Here is an 18,491-nt window from a genome sequence, read left to right on the forward strand (position 1 = left end):
CAAGGAGAGGAGTGAGTGGAAGACAGCCAGAAGGGCTTTATGAAAACTTGTCATGCCCTTTGGTTTGACTAATGCCTCGCTATTTTCCAACATTTTGTTTTGTGGTGTATCTTGCCGATATTGTAATATCTTCACCTGATCTCAAGTCACATCAGGTATACGTCCAGCAGGTGTTACAGGTTTTACGAGATAATCAACTGCTGTGTCTACAGCAGGTTTCCGGATAGACCCTGATGAGGTCTGTTCAATTCTGGAATGGGATCTGCCAGAAAATCTGAAAGCGTTGCAATGCTTTTTTGGAGTTTGCTAACTACTATCGTAAGTTTATAAAAAATTCTTGTCGATTGTCAAACCCCTCAATGACATGAAAGGTATGGACTTCTCAAGGTGGTCCGACTGCGCCGTCCCGGCATTTTCTTCTTTGAAGAAATGCTTTTCCACTGCTCTTGAACTCCTTCAAACCAATGTTTAATAATCATTTATTGTTGAGGTTGATGCATCTGAGGCGGGGGTCGGGGCTTTGTTGTCTCACGGGTCCATCCCCTGGTAAGTGGCACCCATGTGACTTCTTTTCTTACAAAAATAACCTTAGTTGAAAGGAACTATGATGTAGGCAATAGAGAACTTTTTGCCACGGTTGTCAGGTCCGGACCTCAGTGTGAATGATTTTGTATGGCTGTCTAGCAGAAATATTAAACTGAAAATTCCTTCCTGGAAATTAGGTCCTACATTCATTGGTCCTTACAACATGGTCACCATAATTAATGATAATAATCTTTATTTTTCTATAGCGCTAACATACTCCGCAGCGCTTTACAGTTTGCACACATTATCGGTAACCCTGTGGTCTTTCGTCTTGAGCTTCCTCTAACTCTTAAAAGCCACATTGTTTTCCACAGGTGATTGCTCAAAAAATATAAAGCGCCTGTGGAGCCGTCACCCTTTCTGCCGCCACCGATTGTAGTTGAAGGTAATTTGAACTTCCCGGTGGCAAAATTGTGGATTCTCGTATAGTTGACCGCTCTTTACAATACTTAGTCTGCTCATGAACATACCGCTTCCAGTGCACTATGTGGGCACCGGCATCTGAGGTTAATTCCAGAAAAATAATTCCGTCCTTCCCTAGCTCTTTTGATAGATTGGTATATGGGCATAGGAAATATCAACATGTGTGGAGTCAGTGGTGTGGCTCCAATGTTACTATGCTATCATCTTGTGAATTAGTGGATTCCATTAGTGAATTGATAGGATGATTGCTTTCGCCTAACTAAAAATGGTGTCTTTGTTTAGCTGGAGTTGGACTGAATAAATATGTTACTGGTATTCTAAGTGATTTAGATGTGGCATGTTGTTTCCATGCCTCTGTAAATTGAATCAAATCTTTATAATCTGATTCTTGCCTTAATACATTTGTCGCTGTATATAGTATGTTACCTTTATATATTGTATTCGCTGTCTGTTACCAGCCTAGATGGTTGATTGTTCTATTCAATATTTGTTTGATATACAGTATATGGTGTGTTGTTGTTCTTTTCTCCTTGAATAAATCAAGTTTAAAAAAATATATTCATATTTATTTAAAAGGAACGAGTGATTGTGCGCCCTTAGGGCGCGCGCTGGGATTACGAACCACGCAATGGGGTGTAACCACGCATTAGACTGACCTCGCAATGGGGTGTAACCACGGTGCAGACTGGCCTATGTGCAGACTAACAGCAAACACAAATACCTGGTGTACCTCTCCTGCCACTCCTACCTTGTGTATGAAAAAGCTCTGTAGTTAATTTTGTTCGGGTAAAGTTTTTCGATAGCGTTATCCATGAAGAAAGTGCACGGGTAGAGCTTATCCCATAGCTCTATTCCTAAAGGGAATGAACGGGTAGAACTATCTGATAGCGCTATCCCTCAATGTTCCTGAGTGTAAGCTATTTCACATGGTTGAGCGCACTTGGGATCTGCCCCCAAGGCCCTGCCCATGCCCAATGTTTGGTCCGTAGACCGCGGCTAGGAGTTAGTCCCGCTTTTGTTGCTTGCTGTCGTGCAGCATTAGATGTTCTATGTGATTCAGTCTTCATTTCCTTTTATCCGGCTTGCAGGAAGATGATATGATGCAGCACAGATGGTTTTAGTTGTCTTTCTGTCACCCTAGCCATAGTTGTTACCCTCTGGATATTATACGGGCATTTTGAAGGCCTGGGTATTTTCCCTTAGACAGATGGTGACACCTTCTCGGGAGATCTTTAAAGACAAACTCTGAGGAAAAGGAGAAAACACATTTATCAGACATCATTAGCACGTTCTATCTCTGTCATCTATTTTATATAATAATTTGGATTTTTCAATGTAACATATCTATCAGAAACATTTTTTGTGCTTGTATGACCCTCACCTCAGTTACTCACCTGGAAATCAGTATAGTTAGTTATTTGGTGAATTATCAAGCCGACGAATCCCATCCACTCAGTTATCATGCCGGTCCTATCCACGATCTGCAGAAGGTAGAAGATAGAGGACGTTACTTCATGGCTGTACTCACCAGTGCATCTGCCATGGAATGAGATGGTAGGACGTCTTGTACACCAAGAGATAATGGTTTACCTTTACACCGGACACTAGTGAATTGTGCAAGATGGTGAAACGTAAACTTACCGTCATACAGTAGCCACTACATAAGTGCTTGTAGTCGATGCACATACTTGCACCCACTGGAAGGACGTGTTAAGAAAAGTACCAAAATCCTATTATTATAGTGTTTCCTATAATAATGACTGAACTATGAAATAATGGTCACAGTGGAGCCCACCTTACACACCTAAACACACTGACTTATCTAGAAAAGGATACTTATCAGCAGAAAAACTATCGTCAGCAAAGTTGCTGCCAATCTAAAGTGGCACATGCACCGACTGCTGAAGGATCTCTTGTACAGGCACACAGATTGACATAAGTTGTAAATGGCAAGAAGACAAAAAGCCATTCCTGCGCCGATCCTGTGCGCTGTAGGATTGATTGTCACCTACAAGAAGAAATATATGACTGTCATCAATACGGTCATCATGGAGATCTGAGAACTTAAGAGCAGGATCCGCCCCACTGTAATATACAGGACTCCAGGTTCTCACCACAGTATATAATCTACTGAACCTGAGATCCTGAGTATTACTGGAGACTTTATATAAAACCTAGTAACTTACCGAAAATACAGCATTAACTATGTTCGCAATGCTCACAATCCATCCATCAATGACAAGGATTTTCTGGCAGATGATATATCGCTTCTCCGATGGCTCAGACTGAATAATCATGAACCTGTACTGGATGTAAGCGATGCCAGCTCCTGAAATAGACAAAGCAAGTTATCAACCAGATATTTCCATGCCACTATGATAGAAAACCTAATCTTAAGAATGCACCAATGGGCTGAAGAGGTTTAGAGATTTAATGGGGTTCTCTGGGCCTTTGATGGCCTATCCTTATATCAAATTGATGGATTATTGAAGGAGCGCCCACATATTTTTCATTGCTTACCAGGCACAGATCCTTACTTTTGATGAGAGTTGTGCCTGGTATTACAGCTGTGTCTCATTTACTTTACTAGGACTAAGATGCCGAAAGCTTTTGTACCATCAATTACCACTGGCCAACATACAAAACAGTGAAATGGCGGCATGGCCACTTAAATCTGGTAAACAGCGGATTGTCACAGTCAGAACCCACTGATTTGATGTTATGGGCTATCAATCTTTTTGTCCCAGAGAATCTTTTGAATGTCATCTCTGAGCAAAGAATTGTGATATCGTCCTATACGATGCAGCATCTACTTACCAAGAATGGAATTAACCGTGAAAATGACCGTGTAGATCACAGATTCTGGGAATGCAACTCCCGTGTGACTGTCAAAGATAAGGAAAATATTGGGAGTAATTAGGACACAAGAGGAGTAATTGTCATGTGTAATCATCCTACATTATATATTCTGACCAGACACAAATTGAAGCAAAGTACATTAGAGGAAAGTTATTAAACTAAGTGCAGTGAAAACATCAGATGATTGTTCGTTCAAGTTAGTTTTAAAAAGTTAAAGTTCAAGTTATTTCAATTTTCCCTTATTAAATATAGATATTAAGTAAATAAACATATTTTGTATTGCGCATAGCAAAGTCAAATATTTCAAAATCAAACCAATTTGTAAATACTGCAAAGAGAAAAGAATTGAAACTCCAGAAAAAGATAAAAAAAACAATAAAAGGCCTCATACGGCTAAATCAGTGAGAAATTTGTAACGTTCTGTGTCTCAACAATTAGCAACACAAATGGAGAAATTTTTGCACAACTAAACTAATAAAAAAAAAAATAGGACATGATTTTAATTACACAATGAATGGTGTAAAAACAAAACACAGAAAACTACAATAGCGCTTTTTTTCTCTCAGTATCAGTACATTTGAAAAAAAAAGTCTGTGTTCCTTTACATTTTATAGCAAAGTTAATGGTGTCCTTCAAAAATATGACAAAATCTGGCAATACACAATCGCTCAAAAGGCTGCAGCGGGAAGGGGTTAATAATGTACTAATTATAATGCATTAAGAACATTTCAGGAAATATAATATAATTAGAACCTTCCATTACTGTAAGACAAAAACAATATAAAATTGTACTACAGAATCAGGAATCTGTCCCAGTATCCTCTTACCTGATGTACGGATATTTACTGTGCCCTGAGATTATAGTCAGACAGGCACAGACACAGATGCCCAATAGCGTCCACACGGTCCACAAGATCGGCAGAATTTCCAAACCTCGGATCTCCATGATGCAAAGAAAATTAAGTGGAAGCCTCTCTCTCTCCTTCTCCTCTCCTTCCTCTCGCTCTCCTTCTCTCGCTCTCTTTATTCTCTCACTCTCCTTCTCTCGCTCTCCTTCTTCTCTCGCTCTCCTCCTTCTCTCGCTCTCACCTCTTTTTATCTCGTCGTAGATTATAAGGCCGAGTATTCTTAGAACCAGATGATGTCACAATGGTTTGTGATGTCATAGTTGATCACCTCATTGTTGCATCATCACTCAGGCAATATGGATCTGATTGCTGCTTGGTAATGTAGAGGTGTTTCACACTTTCCATATTCTGTCACATATCCAGCACATTGTAGTGTAATAGCTCCTATTATTATATTCATGTAAAAGATTACATACTGTCACCAGATATTTTTTGAGAGGATTTTACGATATTTGACTAATTTTAGCCGGCTTAAGCACAAAGTTTAACCCCTTCACGACCCAGCCTATTTTCACCTTCCTGACCCGGACAATTCTTACAATTCTGACCACTGTCACTTTATGAGGTCATAACTCTGGAACGCTTCAATGGATCCCACTGATTCTGAGTATGTTTTCTTGTGACATATTGTACTTTATAATAGCAGTTAAATTTCTTCGATATGACTTGCATTTATTTGTGAAAAAAATGGAAATTTGGCGAAAATTTTGAAAAATGTTGCAATTTTCCAACTTTTAATTTTTATGCCCTTAAATCAGAGAGTCAAATTGCACAAGACAGTTAATAAATAACATTTATTCGGTCGTCCATGACAGCACCACCTGAGAGAGGGGATCCGCCCTTTAGGAACAGGAAACCTACAGATACAAAAAGGGTGGCACCTCTCCCACGCATCAGTTGGTTTCCTGTTCCTAGAGGACAGGACTCTCTACAGATACGTCCGTCATGGAGTCATCATTGAAATACCCAGGCCGGCTGACTGACCCAGGTAGCGAGGGGGTCTCCTACCTCGGTCAGTGCGGGGTCCCTGGAAGCGCCACGGTTGGGCCGGGTAGGTCACCACGGCAGTGGAAGGAGCAGGTGGAGCAGGGGTCCGGTGGATGCTCTCTCCAAAACGCCGGCACCTGGTATGTATGCCCCGGTCCTGCTGCGCTTCCCCAGGCCCGGTCCTCCCGGTCAGTGCTGGCCCCTGGCGGCGCTCATGGCGGCGTGCGCGGGGGGGCTGGGGCATTCCGAGCAGGGGCGCTGCGCGGCTCCTTCGCGCGCGCTCCCGCAGGGCTCTGGTGAGCGGCGGAAGTGACGCGGCGGAAGGGGAGGAGCGATAGCGCCGATACCGGAAGTCGGGTGCCGGCCGGCCTCCGGCGCGCGCCGCGGGTGCACGCCTGTCCGGGGGTCGCGCGGCGACCCGGGTGAGCCAAGGGGGCCAGAGCATGGGGGAGGGAGCGCGAAGGCCGGGTGGGTGGTGCTATGGCAGGATACCTGCTGACCGGACACCAGGAGGCCATATAAGGCAGATGGGGACGCCACTGGGGTGCTTCTGAAGACCCCAGCAATGGATACAACGGAAGCCCCCTTAGACCAGCAGGACGAGGCGCAGGAGCGCCCGCAAAAACAGGCCACGACAAAACCGCATTCGAGTGGCCAGCAGAAAAAACAGAGACGCACTAGCGACCAGAGCCGCGAAATTTCCTCCAGAAAGGAACCCCTGCCTCCCTCCGTGATCCGGTACCTGCTTCATCTTAATGGGTAAGAGATCTCCGTGAATGTACCCTGATGCAGTGTTCCCTTATGTTTTTTCGCAGGGGAAGAAGGCTACGGGAAAACAGAAGCACAGGGAATGTGCCCTCTGTAGTTCCCCCCTACCAGATGGCCACCCTAAAAAATTATGCCAACCATGCATTCGGCAAACGGTAGGGGTTAATAAAGACAGGGAGTCCAGGGGTAGATTGTCAGGCCCTTATACTCTCCCCCGTTTATGCAGGTAGCGGAAGAGACACCTGACTTCACTTCAAACCTGAGAGAGATGATCAGGGCAGAAATGAAAGTCTTACCTCAAAGAGAACCTTCTAGAAGAAGAGAGGCTAGTGGTTCAGGCTCGGAGACCTCAGTCGCCCCTGGGAAAGGTGACAACTCCTCGGACTCCTCGGCCTCCTCGTCGTCTTCCTCGGATGAAGACGCTAGCCGGTTCTGCTTCCCCTTAGACCAGATGGACAGATTAGTGAAAGCAATACGGTCCACCATGGGGGTAGCGGACAAAAAACGGGAACTCTCAGCACAGGACATAATGTTCGGGGGTCTAGACCCCAAAAAACGCAGAGCTTTTCCATTAAACGATAAGGTTCAGAGCCTAATTGACAGAGAATGGAAGAGACCGGAAAAAAGGGGCTCTATGCCACCAGCCTTTAAGCGGAGATACCCCTTTGATAACCCGGTAGTAAACAAATGGGATAAAGCCCCGAAACTAGACGCTGCAGTAGCCAAAGCATCTAAAAAATCCACCATACCATTTGACGATATGGCCTCCTTGAAAGATCCGCTAGACAAAAAAGCGGATTCCTTTCTTAAAGGGACATGGGAGATGTCAGCAGGCGCATTAAGACCAGCGGTAGCTGCCACCTGTACAGCCAGATCCATGATGGTCTGGCTAGATCAGCTAGATTCCGAGCTAAAAGACGGAGCTTCAAGAACATCTATTCGGAAAAGTTTGCCGATCATTCAGAATGCCACGGCATTTTTTGCCGATGCTTCTGCAGACTCTGCAAGAATGGCGGCTAAAGCCGCAGGGCTATCTAATGCAGCGCGAAGAGCGCTCTGGTTAAAATGCTGGCCAGGAGATATTCAAGCCCGGTCCCGTCTCTGTTCCATTCCTTGCGAGGGGGAGTACCTATTCGGCCCCGTCTTGGACGAATTGTTAGAGAAAGCTGGAGATGACAAAAAGAAATTTCCCAGTCTCCCGAACCCCTCTTACAGACGTCCCTTTACCAGGAAAGGTTTTTTCCGGAGAAGGCCGTCCAGAGATCAGGGCAGATGGGATGAGAAAAAAAGGAAAGGTACAGGATTCATGTTTGGAGGGGGGCGCCAGGAAGGTCCAGCTCGGGATACGAAAAAGCCGCCCCAATGACTAGTTGCCCCGGTAGGAGGGAGACTAGCTGCCTTCTACCCATCCTGGTCTCTGATCTCTAATAGCAGCTGGATATTGGGGATAATAGCCGTGGGACTATGACTAGAGTTTTCTAGGGTTCCCCTTGATCAATTTAAAATCACCCCACTCAGGTCGTCTGCTTCAGAACAAGCTGCCCTGGAGGCCGAGGTTCATGACCTGTGCGCCAAGAAAGTCCTGATAGAGGTTCCAGAGGGAGAATGGGGGAAGGGATTCTACTCTCCTCTGTTCCTGGTCCGCAAACCAGACAGCTCCTTTAGGACAATAATAAACCTTAAGGCCCTCAACAAGTTTTTGGTCATACGTCCTTTTAAAATGGAAACGATTAAATCTGCAATAAAATTGCTGTTCCAAAACTGCTTTATGGTGGTGTTAGATTTAAAAGACGCATACTACCATATACCCATCCATGCAGGCCATCAGCGGTTTCTCAGAGTGGCGGTTCAGTTGGATGGGTCAATTCGACATTTCCAATATGCGGCCCTCCCCTTTGGAGTGGCTGTCGCTCCCCGAGTATTTACTAAAGTAAAAGCGGAGGTCATGGCCCATCTAAGTGAATCGAACATTCTGGTGATTCCCTACCTGGACGATTTTCTTATTGTAGGTAAAACGGCGAATCATTGTTTACAACAGCTACAAAAGGCAATGTCTGCCCTAGAACGGTTAGGATGGTTGCTGAACGTCAAAAAGTCTCGGTTGCAACCAATGAAAGTCCAACAATTCTTGGGCCTAACCCTGGATTCTGAGAAACAGGAATGCTGTCTGCCTCCGGAGAAGCTTGTTCGCCTCCATTATCAGATCCTTAACGCCTCCAATAACCCCACTATGTCCCTCAGGAAAGCCATGTCCCTTCTAGGCTCTCTTTCGGCCTGTATCCCGGCAGTCCAGTGGGCCCAGTTTCATGCAAGGAAACTACAGAGCGAGGTCTTATTACATCAAAAAGTCCTTGGGGGTTACTTGGAGGGTCAGCTAACCTTGTCCCGTAACACAAGGGAGTCCCTAGAGTGGTGGTTAGACAAGGATAACTTGTCTAAAGGGGTGCCCTGGGAGTATAACGTAACCCGCATAGTCACCACAGATGCTAGTCCTTACGGTTGGGGAGCTCATATGGGTGAAATATTAGTCCAGGACCAATGGCAACATGATCAGTTAGGAATGTCATCTAACCTAAAAGAATTGACAGCAGTAGAACAGGCGGCTAAAAAGCTCCTTGTGTAACTACAGGGCCATCATGTGCGAGTGTTCTCCGACAATCAGGTCACCGTGGCATATATCAATCACCAAGGCGGGACCCGTTCCAGACCCCTGATGATTGTAGCAGAGCGGTTGTTCCAACTAGCAGAACAATACTTTCTATCTTTAACAGCGTTGCATATAAAAGGAAGAGACAACATCACGGCAGACTTTTTAAGCCGCAATCAGCTAAGGCAAGGGGAATGGTCCCTAAACACCTCCATATTCAATCTGATTGTTCAAAGGTGGGGATATCCAGAGGTAGACCTCTTCGCCACCAGAGACAACAGACAATTGAAACAATTCTGCTCCCTAAATCCCAGAGAGAATCCTCTAGCGGTAGATGCCTTCCTGATAAAGTGGGACTTCAGACTAGCCTATGCCTTTCCTCCCCTTTCTCTTCTACCCCTGGTGATGAGGAAAATCAGGAAAGACAGAGCGAGGGTTATAGTCATCGCTCCGTTTTGGCCCAGGAGAGCATGGTTCTCATGCCTCAGGACCATGTCAGTGTCCTATCCTTGGGTTCTGCCGGACATCCCGGATCTCCTGTCCCAGGGCCCAGTCTTCCATCCGCAGGTGGCTGGCCTACATCTGACGGCGTGGAGTTTGAACGGTCATTATTAGAAGAGAAGGGCTTCTCCGCAGACCTAATTAACACCCTACTTAAGAGTAGAAAAATCATTACCACAAAAATTTATGTCAGAATTTGGAAAAAATTCCTTCAAAACTCAGGAGTAGTCGCTGGGGATTCAGCACCTATAATGCAGATATTAGAGTTCCTACAAAAAGGTCTGGACATGGGGCTCTCTACCAGTACCCTTAAAGTACAAGTGTCAGCCTTGGGGGCCCTGTTTAGCTGTAACATCGCTGGTAATTATTGGGTAAGCAGGTTCATTAAGGCGGCAGGTAGATCCAGGCCAATAATGAAGGATAGATTCATGCCGTGGGACTTGAACCTAGTCCTCACTGCTATGACGGAGACCCCATTCGAACCTATCTCGTCGGCTTCCCTAAAAAATCTGTCCCTCAAGGTAGCCTTCCTGGTAGCTCTAACATCAGCCCGCAGAATAAGCGATATCCAGGCTTTATCTAGGTGTCCTCCTTATTTACAGTTCAAAGAGGATAGGGTAATACTTAGACCTGATCCAGCGTACTTGCCGAAGGTAGTTTCTAGTTTCCATAGGACACAGGAAATAGTTCTTCCATCCTTCCTCCCTAATCCAACTAACGAGAAGGAAAAGAAACTACACACCCTGGATGTCAGGAGAGGCCTCATAGAATATCTGACAGTCACCGATCCCTGGAAGAAAGATAATGCCCTATTTATCTCTCATCAAGGCCCCAGAAAAGGTTGTAGGACATCAAAAAATACATTAGCCAGATGGATTAGAGAGGCAATTTCAATAGCATACACCTCAAAGGGCAGGTCGCCACCCGGGAAGCTGAGGGCGCATTCCACCAGGGCCATGGCGACCTCATGGGCCGAAAGATCAGAAGTCTCCATTGACCAGATATGTAAGGCGGCTACTTGGTCCTCTCCGAGCACTTTTTATAGTCATTATAGGCTAGACCTGGGTGCTTCCACAGACCTCTCTTTTGGTATAAGGGTGCTGCAGGCTGTAGTCCCTCCCTAAAGCTGATGTAACTCTCTGTAAATCTCTCAGGTGGTGCTGTCATGGACGACCGAATAAAGTCTTAGTTACTCACCGGTTAACGGTATTTTTCGGAGTCCATGACAGCACCCGTATATTCCCTCCCTTAGTTTAATTGGGGTGTGCACATCTATTTCTTGTATATGCTCACTGGTGATAAAAGTTTATAAATTGTAAAGAATACTGTACATAAATCATGCATTAACCTTGGAAGTCCTCTTGTGCTCTGTAATCCAACTGATGCATGGGAGAGGTGCCACCCTTTTTGTATCTGTAGGTTTCCTGTTCCTAAAGGGCGGATCCCCTCTCTCAGGTGGTGCTGTCATGGACTCCGAAAAATACCGTTAACCGGTGAGTAACTAAGACTTTCCCACATGTCTACTTTACATCAGCACAATTTTGGAACCAAAGTTTTTTTTTTGCAGGGAAGTTATAAGGGTTAAAATTTGACCAGCAATTTATCATTTTTTCAACAAATTTTACAACACCATTTTTTTAGAGACCACATAACATTTGAAGTGACTTTGTGGGGTGTACATGACAGAAAATACCCAAAAGTGACACCATTCTAAAAACTGCACCCCTCATAGTGCTCAAAACCACATTCAAGAAGTTTATTAACCCTTCAGGTGCTTCACATGAATTTTTGGAAAGTGTAAGGAAAAAAAATGTTCATTTAGACCTAATTTTTTTTACTTTTGCAAGGGTAACAGGAGAAAATGGACCATATATTTTGTTGTGCAATTTCTCCTAAGCATGCCGATACCCCATATGTGGGGGAAATCTACTGTTTGGGCGCACGGCAGGGCTCAGAAGGGAAGGAGCGCCATTTGACTTTTTGAATGTAAAGTTTGATGGAATAATTAGCAGACGTCATGCCGTGTTTGAAGAGCCCCTGATGCGCCTAAACAGGGGAAACCCTCCACAAGTGACACCATTTTGGAATCTAGACCCTTTAGGAAACTTATCTAGATGTGTATTGAGCACCTTAAACCGATAGGTGCTTCACAGAAGTTTATAGCGTAGAGCCGTGGAAATAAAAAAATCACATTTTTCCCAAATAAATCTTTTTAGCTCCATATTTTGCATTTTCATAAGGGTAACAGGAGAAATTACTTCATGCAATTTGTTCTGCAAATTCTCCTGAGTACACCGATACCCCATATGTGGGGGATAACCACTGTTTCGGCGCACGGCAGGGATTTTTATTGCAAAAACTAGTTTTTGCATCACCATATTTTGAGACCTACAATTTTTCCATATTTCAGCCGACAGAGTCATGTGAGGTCTTGTTTTTTGTGGTATGAGCTGACGTTTTTATTGGTACCTTTTTCGGGCACATGACGATTTTTGGAATTTTTTTTCGCATGTGGTAAAATTGGTAAGGCAGCTTTATTCTTCGGGTCAGTACGATTACAGCAATACCTCATTTATATAATTTTTTTATGTTTTGACGCTTTTACATAATAAAAACAATTTTATAGAAAAAATTATTTTTTTGCATCGTTTTTTCTGAGAGCTATAACTTTTTTATTTTTCTGCTGATGGAGCTGTATGGCAGCTTATTTTTTTCATGATAAGATGATGTTTTCAGCAGTACAATTTTTATTTACATCTGTCTTTTTGATCGCATGTTATTACACTTTTTTTCAACGGCAGGATGATAAAGCATTGCTTTCTGCCTTGTTTTTTATTTATTTTTTTTACGGTGTTCACTAAAGGGGTTAACTAGTTGGACAATTTTATAGAGCAGGTCATTTCGGATGTGGCAATTCCAAATATGTGTACTTTTATTGTTTTTTTATTTGCATAAATAAATGTATTTATTGGTAAAGTATTTAATTTTTTCTTTATTTGGGGATTTTTAAAAAATATTTTTACACATTATAATTTTTTTTTTAACTTTATTACATTGTCCCAGTATGAAATATAGGAAAAGGATAAGGGGAAGGTCAGCTCACCTAGTCTCAATTACTGTCCATAGTTCCCATGTGCATGGAGCCGCTTGCATCACAGCGTTGTCAGAAACAAAGGCATGAGGAAAGGATCTCCAGCGTTGGATCAATAGTTAAAATGTAAACATTTATTTGAAAAATTAAAACAAAATAAAGGAAATGTACACAAAATTAATGGATATAGGAGCAGATGGGGTCTCAGGTGGATTAAACCAACGCGTTTCGACCTAGCCGGTATTATTCATGGTCATTTAAATTTTTATTATTTTGTTAGTATTTTTTTAAATCCACCTTTGGCTTCCAACACTGCGTTAATCCTTCTGGGCATGTTATTGATCAGATTCAAACATGTCTTGATCAAAATCAGATCCCAGGTCTCTTCTACACAACTTCTTCTTTCCGAAGTTGGTGCATACTGGTTGACACACTTGGGTATGTTTGCAGTTTGTTCTTCAACTCTACCCATAAGTGTTCGATTGGGTTGAGGTCTGGGGACTGTGGGGAACAACCCAGCACCTCTACTTCATTGTCATTGTACCATTTCTTTGCCAATCTCGACGTATGCTTTGTGTCATTGTCCTACTGGGATACTATGGCTTCATATTCAAAGACAAAGTACTGGAGTGTACAAAAGTAGCTTGTCTTGTAGTATACTCACATGTAGCTCAGCATTGATACCACCATTGATCCTGGTCAAGTATCCAATGCCTTTGACTATTGAGCAACCCTATTGTCATGGTTAGGACATGGTTACTGTCCTGTTCTCACAGGGTTAACTTTTGCCAGCCTCTCTTTGGATCTGGGAGGGGTATTTATACTCACTCCAAACTAGCATTCTCTGTCAGTTATACTGCTTTTCTGGTGTGCCTGACCCCTGGTGTGCGTGTACTCTGCGTTGTTTGTTTTCTTCCCGTGTATTACCCGGCTTGTTCCTTCACTCTGTACTCTGTCTCTCGTTTTGGTACCATTGTCTTTTCTGGTTCGGACCCCCTGGCTTGGCTATCATTACTCCGTTACAGTTTACCCCTATTGTACCGTCTAATGCCCGTTCTGGTTTCTATTGCTACGTCCTGACTATCCATTCTGTGTAATCCTTTGGTACTGTATTGCTATCTCGTCCTTTGACCTTGGCTTGATCTGGTTTCTGTCTCTGTCTATGCCCCTTGGTAACATTGTCCTGTAGTTACCTTTCTAGGAGTTTCCCTGCAGCTCCTAGCTCTGTGGAGCTTAGGCCACGCCCCCAGCAGTCACGTGATTCAGGTCCTGGAGCATGCACTGTCACCACTGCTGCCCACTCTGCAGGTATCTTTGTGCACAGTCTTTGTACTCAGGACATGCGCTCTGGCTCAGTGAGCAAGTGCAGTGCGGTGTTCCTGACATTATAACTGACCGTTTCAGTTTTTTTTTTCCTCTGAAGAGAAAAAAAAGTGTGTGCTATCCTCATGGATCCCATACAAGCCTTGGCTGATCAGGTCAAGCACCTGATCCAAATGTTCCATAAACTCAATGTGGAACAGCGCACGATGGCTCATACCCAGCAAAAGTTGGTGGTTACTGTGCAGGGGGCTGTCGATGTAGGGGCTTCGAGTTCTGGGGGCAGGGATGTGTCATTAGCGTCCCCCGAATCTCCGGTCAAATTGCCCGACCCTTTCTCAGGGGATAAAAAGGAGTTCAGGTCTTTCAGAGAAGGATGCAAGATTTTTTTTTTCTCTAAGGCTCCGCTCCTCTGGGGATGAGTTCCAGAGGGTGGGGGTCATTATTTCTCTACTCCGGGGGGCTCCGCAAGCATGGGCTTTCTCTCTGTCTTCCTCTGCTCCTGAATGTATGTCAGTGAACTTGTTCTTTGAGGCTCTGTGGCACATCTATGACGAGCCTAATAGAGTGCATCTGGCTGAGGATATGGTGATGAGTGACACAGGGGAGGCACTCTGCTGAATGGCTCTGCTCAGAGTTTAGACGTTGGATGTCCGAAGTATCCTGGATTGCCGCCGCCCTGAGAGGGTTGTTCCGCAGGGGCCTCTCTGACCGTCTGCAGGACGTTCTGGCATTACATCTGCCTCCTGATACCCTGGAGGACGCTGTTATGAATGAGTCACTGAGGAGGAAAAAACAAAAAACAAGCTAAGCTCAGAAAACCGGAGAGGTTGGTAACTAGTGGATTGCAGACCCCTGATCCTATCCACACAACTAGCAGTAGCTGTGGAGCGTGCGTACGGTGGTCCTAGATGCCTCGTCACGGCCGGAGAACTGAATAAGCCTAAAGAAAGAAAGGGAAAATCTAACCTGCCCCAGAGCAGACCCCAAAGCAATAGACAGCCCCCAACATGTATTGTCGGTGAAACAAGATGAAAACACAAACACAGATAGAAAGATAGGCTGAGCAAATGATGGGGCCCTCACTAACTAGAAAGGACAGGAAAGAAAAGCTGCTGTCTGCAATCACGCAAGAAACCCTGCCAAAAAATGTCCAACACGTCTGATAGAAAAAGGCCCTGAAGTCGCTAGACTTCAATTCCCTATATCAGCACTCAGGTATATTCTGAAGACAGAGCAAAAGAGATCAACTGATCAGAGACAAAATGGGGATTCAGCCCAGTCCCTGCCAGGGCTGGCTGAACACAAAAACTAAGTAAACCAGACGAAAACTAATATGAACAATAGCAGAGAAAACTTAGCTTTAAGAAGGCAGGAACCAAACTGGAAACCAGAAGCCACAGTCAGGAGAAATCACCAGCAAGAAACTAGGGAGTCGGCTGCCTTAAATCCAATCAGAAATTCCTGATGTCCAATCACAGTTCTCTTCCTCAGGTGGCCGGTCTCTGCCATTTAGATCAGCTTCATTACCTCCCTTCACCAACAGAGGGAGTCCAGATAGAGAACTCACTACTCCTCTGTCAGCACAGCCAGCTCCATAACCCTCACCAGAAGCCAGAGGCAAACCTGAAAATGAGCTCACAACAGTACCCCCCCTTGAGGAGGGGTCACCGAACCCTCATCCACACCACCGGGCCGATCAGGATGGGCCCGATGTAAAGCACGAACCAATCTATCGGCATGAATATCAGAGGTAGAGACCCAAGAATTGTCCTTCTGGCCATAACCCTTCCACTTGACCAAATACTGGAGTCTCCATCTAGCCAGACGAGAATCCAGTATTTTCTCTACCTCATATTCCACATTACCTTTAACCAATACAGGGTCAGTAGGTGCCGCCATAGGAACTACTGGCTCAACAAATCTCTTCAACAGCGACTTATGAAACATGTTATGGATCTTAAACGTAACAGGAAGAGCCAATCGAAAAGAAACCGGATTAAGAATCTCCAAAATCTTGTAAGGTCCAATAAATCTTGGCTTGAACTTTGGAGAAGCCACCTTCATAGAGATATTCTTTGATGACAACCAAACCATATCACTCTCTTTAAACCGGGGACCAAAGGTCCTATGCCGGTAGAAAACCGCTGGGCCTTTTCCTGGGAGAGAGACAACTTATCCACTACTTGGTCCCAAATCTGCTGCATTCTCTCTACCACAGTGTCAACACCTGGGCAGGCTGAAGATTGCACTTGCCCTGAAGAATATCGAGGATGAAACCCAAAGTTACAGAAAAAGGGGGACATCAAGGTGGCAGAACTAGCTCTATTATTTAAAGCGAATTCAGCCAAGGGCAAAAATGAAACCCAATCATCCTGATCAGCAGATATAAAACATCTCAAATAGGACTCCAAAGTCTGGTTTGACCCCGGTCCTCTTCCTCAGGATTGGCCTCCTGTTGGGCTGAAGGCACTGCTGGTGGTGATGGTTGGGTTTGCCTGATGGTGCCAAAGATGGGCCAGCCCCTTCTTCACCATCCCCAAACGGGGTCAATGTTGACCTCTAAGTCAGGAGCCGTTTCCCTGATCGGTCAGGTTAGAGTCAGTTCTGTTTTTAAAAAATCAAGATTCTTGGTAGCACATTGCTCCCAGTAAACAGGGCATGCGCTCCTGAGAACAGGACATTCTATGTGAACAAACATATTAACAGTCGCTGTGTGCACAGACGCGCATCCTCCTGTGTGAATATTCCATATAGGATGCTGACTGACGTGTATCTAGCTGATCTGTGCTCATGTACGTGTTATAGCACTGTAATGACAGTAGTCTAATTCCGTTTCTCACGTGCATGTGTTATCTGTGTTTTTCGTTATTTCTTTTCCATTATAGTCTATGGTGCTGTTCACTGGCCCATATGTCTTTGCAGACTGCGTGCGTCTCCCCAAATAAAAATCAGCTTGTAACTAATAAGTCATGTCAGACTAACTTAATTTCCTTCTATGATGGAATCGCTGATTGGGTGGATCAGGGAAATGCTGTAGATATAGTATATCTTGACTTCAGCAAAGCATTTGACAAAGTATCTCACACAATCCTTGTTGAAAAAATGACTAAGTATGGAATGGACAAGGCAACTGTTAGGTGGATTAATAACTGGCTTAGTGATCGGACACAAAGAGTGGTCGTAAATGGCTGCACATCCAGTTGGAAGAATGTCTCAAGTGGGGTACCACAGGGCTCTGTCCTGGCCCTGTATTTTTCAACATCTTTATCAACTACTTAGATGAAGAAATTGAGGGTAAACTGATTAAATTTGCTGATGACACAAAGCTGGGGGGGGATAGCTAATACTAGAGAAGAGAGAGAGGATTCAAAAAGATATAAATAAACTGGAGCAGTGGGCAGCAAGTAACAGAATGGTTTTTAACAGGGAAAAATGCAAAGTACTACATCTGGGCAATAAAAATGAAAAAAGCATATACAGAATGGGAGGAATAGGGCTAAGCAACAGCACATGTGAAAAAGACTTGGATATATTAAAAGATAACAGACTGAATATGAGTCAACAGTGTGATGCAGCAGCAAAAAAGGCAAATGCAATTCTAGGATGTATTAACAGAAGCATACAGTCTAGATCACGTGAAGTCATTATTGCCCTCTACTCCTCTTTGGTCAGACCTCATCTGGAATACTGTGTCCATTTTAAAAAAGACATCAACAAACTGGAGCAAGTTCAGAAAAGAGCGACCAGGATGGTGACCGGTCTGCAAACCCTGGCTTATGAGGAAAGGTTGCATGATTTGGGAATGTTTAGCTTGCAAAAGAGAAGACTGAGAGGAGACCTAATAGCTGTCTACAAATATCTCAAGGGCTGTCACATTGTAGAAGGATCATCTTTATTCTCATTTGCACAAGGAAAGACTAGAAGCAATGAGATGAAACTGAATGAGAGGAGACACAGAGTAGATATTAGAAAAAACTTTTTGACAGAGTGATCAATGAGTGGAACAGGCTGCCACGAGAAGTGGTGAGTTCTCCTTCAATGGAAGTCTTCAAACAGCGGCTTGACCGACATCTGTCTGGGATGATTTAGTGAATCCTGCTTTGAGCAGGGGGTTGGACCAGATGGCCCAGGAGGTCCCTTCCAACTCTATGATTCAGAGATGTTTTTGTTTTTTTATTGGTGTCACAGACAAAATCGCCTATACAAGTCTATGAACCTGTGCCAATCACGGACAACACATAGATATCACCAGTGCACAATCCGCATGGTCTGTGATTCACTTTGTAATGTATAGGAGAAGTTTTTAATTAATTTACTTTTTTCATATGTGAAAATCAATAATGAAATACTGATGGTAAAGACCAGGGGCTGGGTGTCAAGTTTGTCTAGGGGGGCAAGC

This window comes from Dendrobates tinctorius, unplaced genomic scaffold, assembly GCF_039654945.1.
Source record: "Dendrobates tinctorius isolate UK_male_01 unplaced genomic scaffold, ASM3965494v1 ptg000219l, whole genome shotgun sequence".
Classification (NCBI taxonomy): Eukaryota; Metazoa; Chordata; class Amphibia; order Anura; family Dendrobatidae; genus Dendrobates; species Dendrobates tinctorius.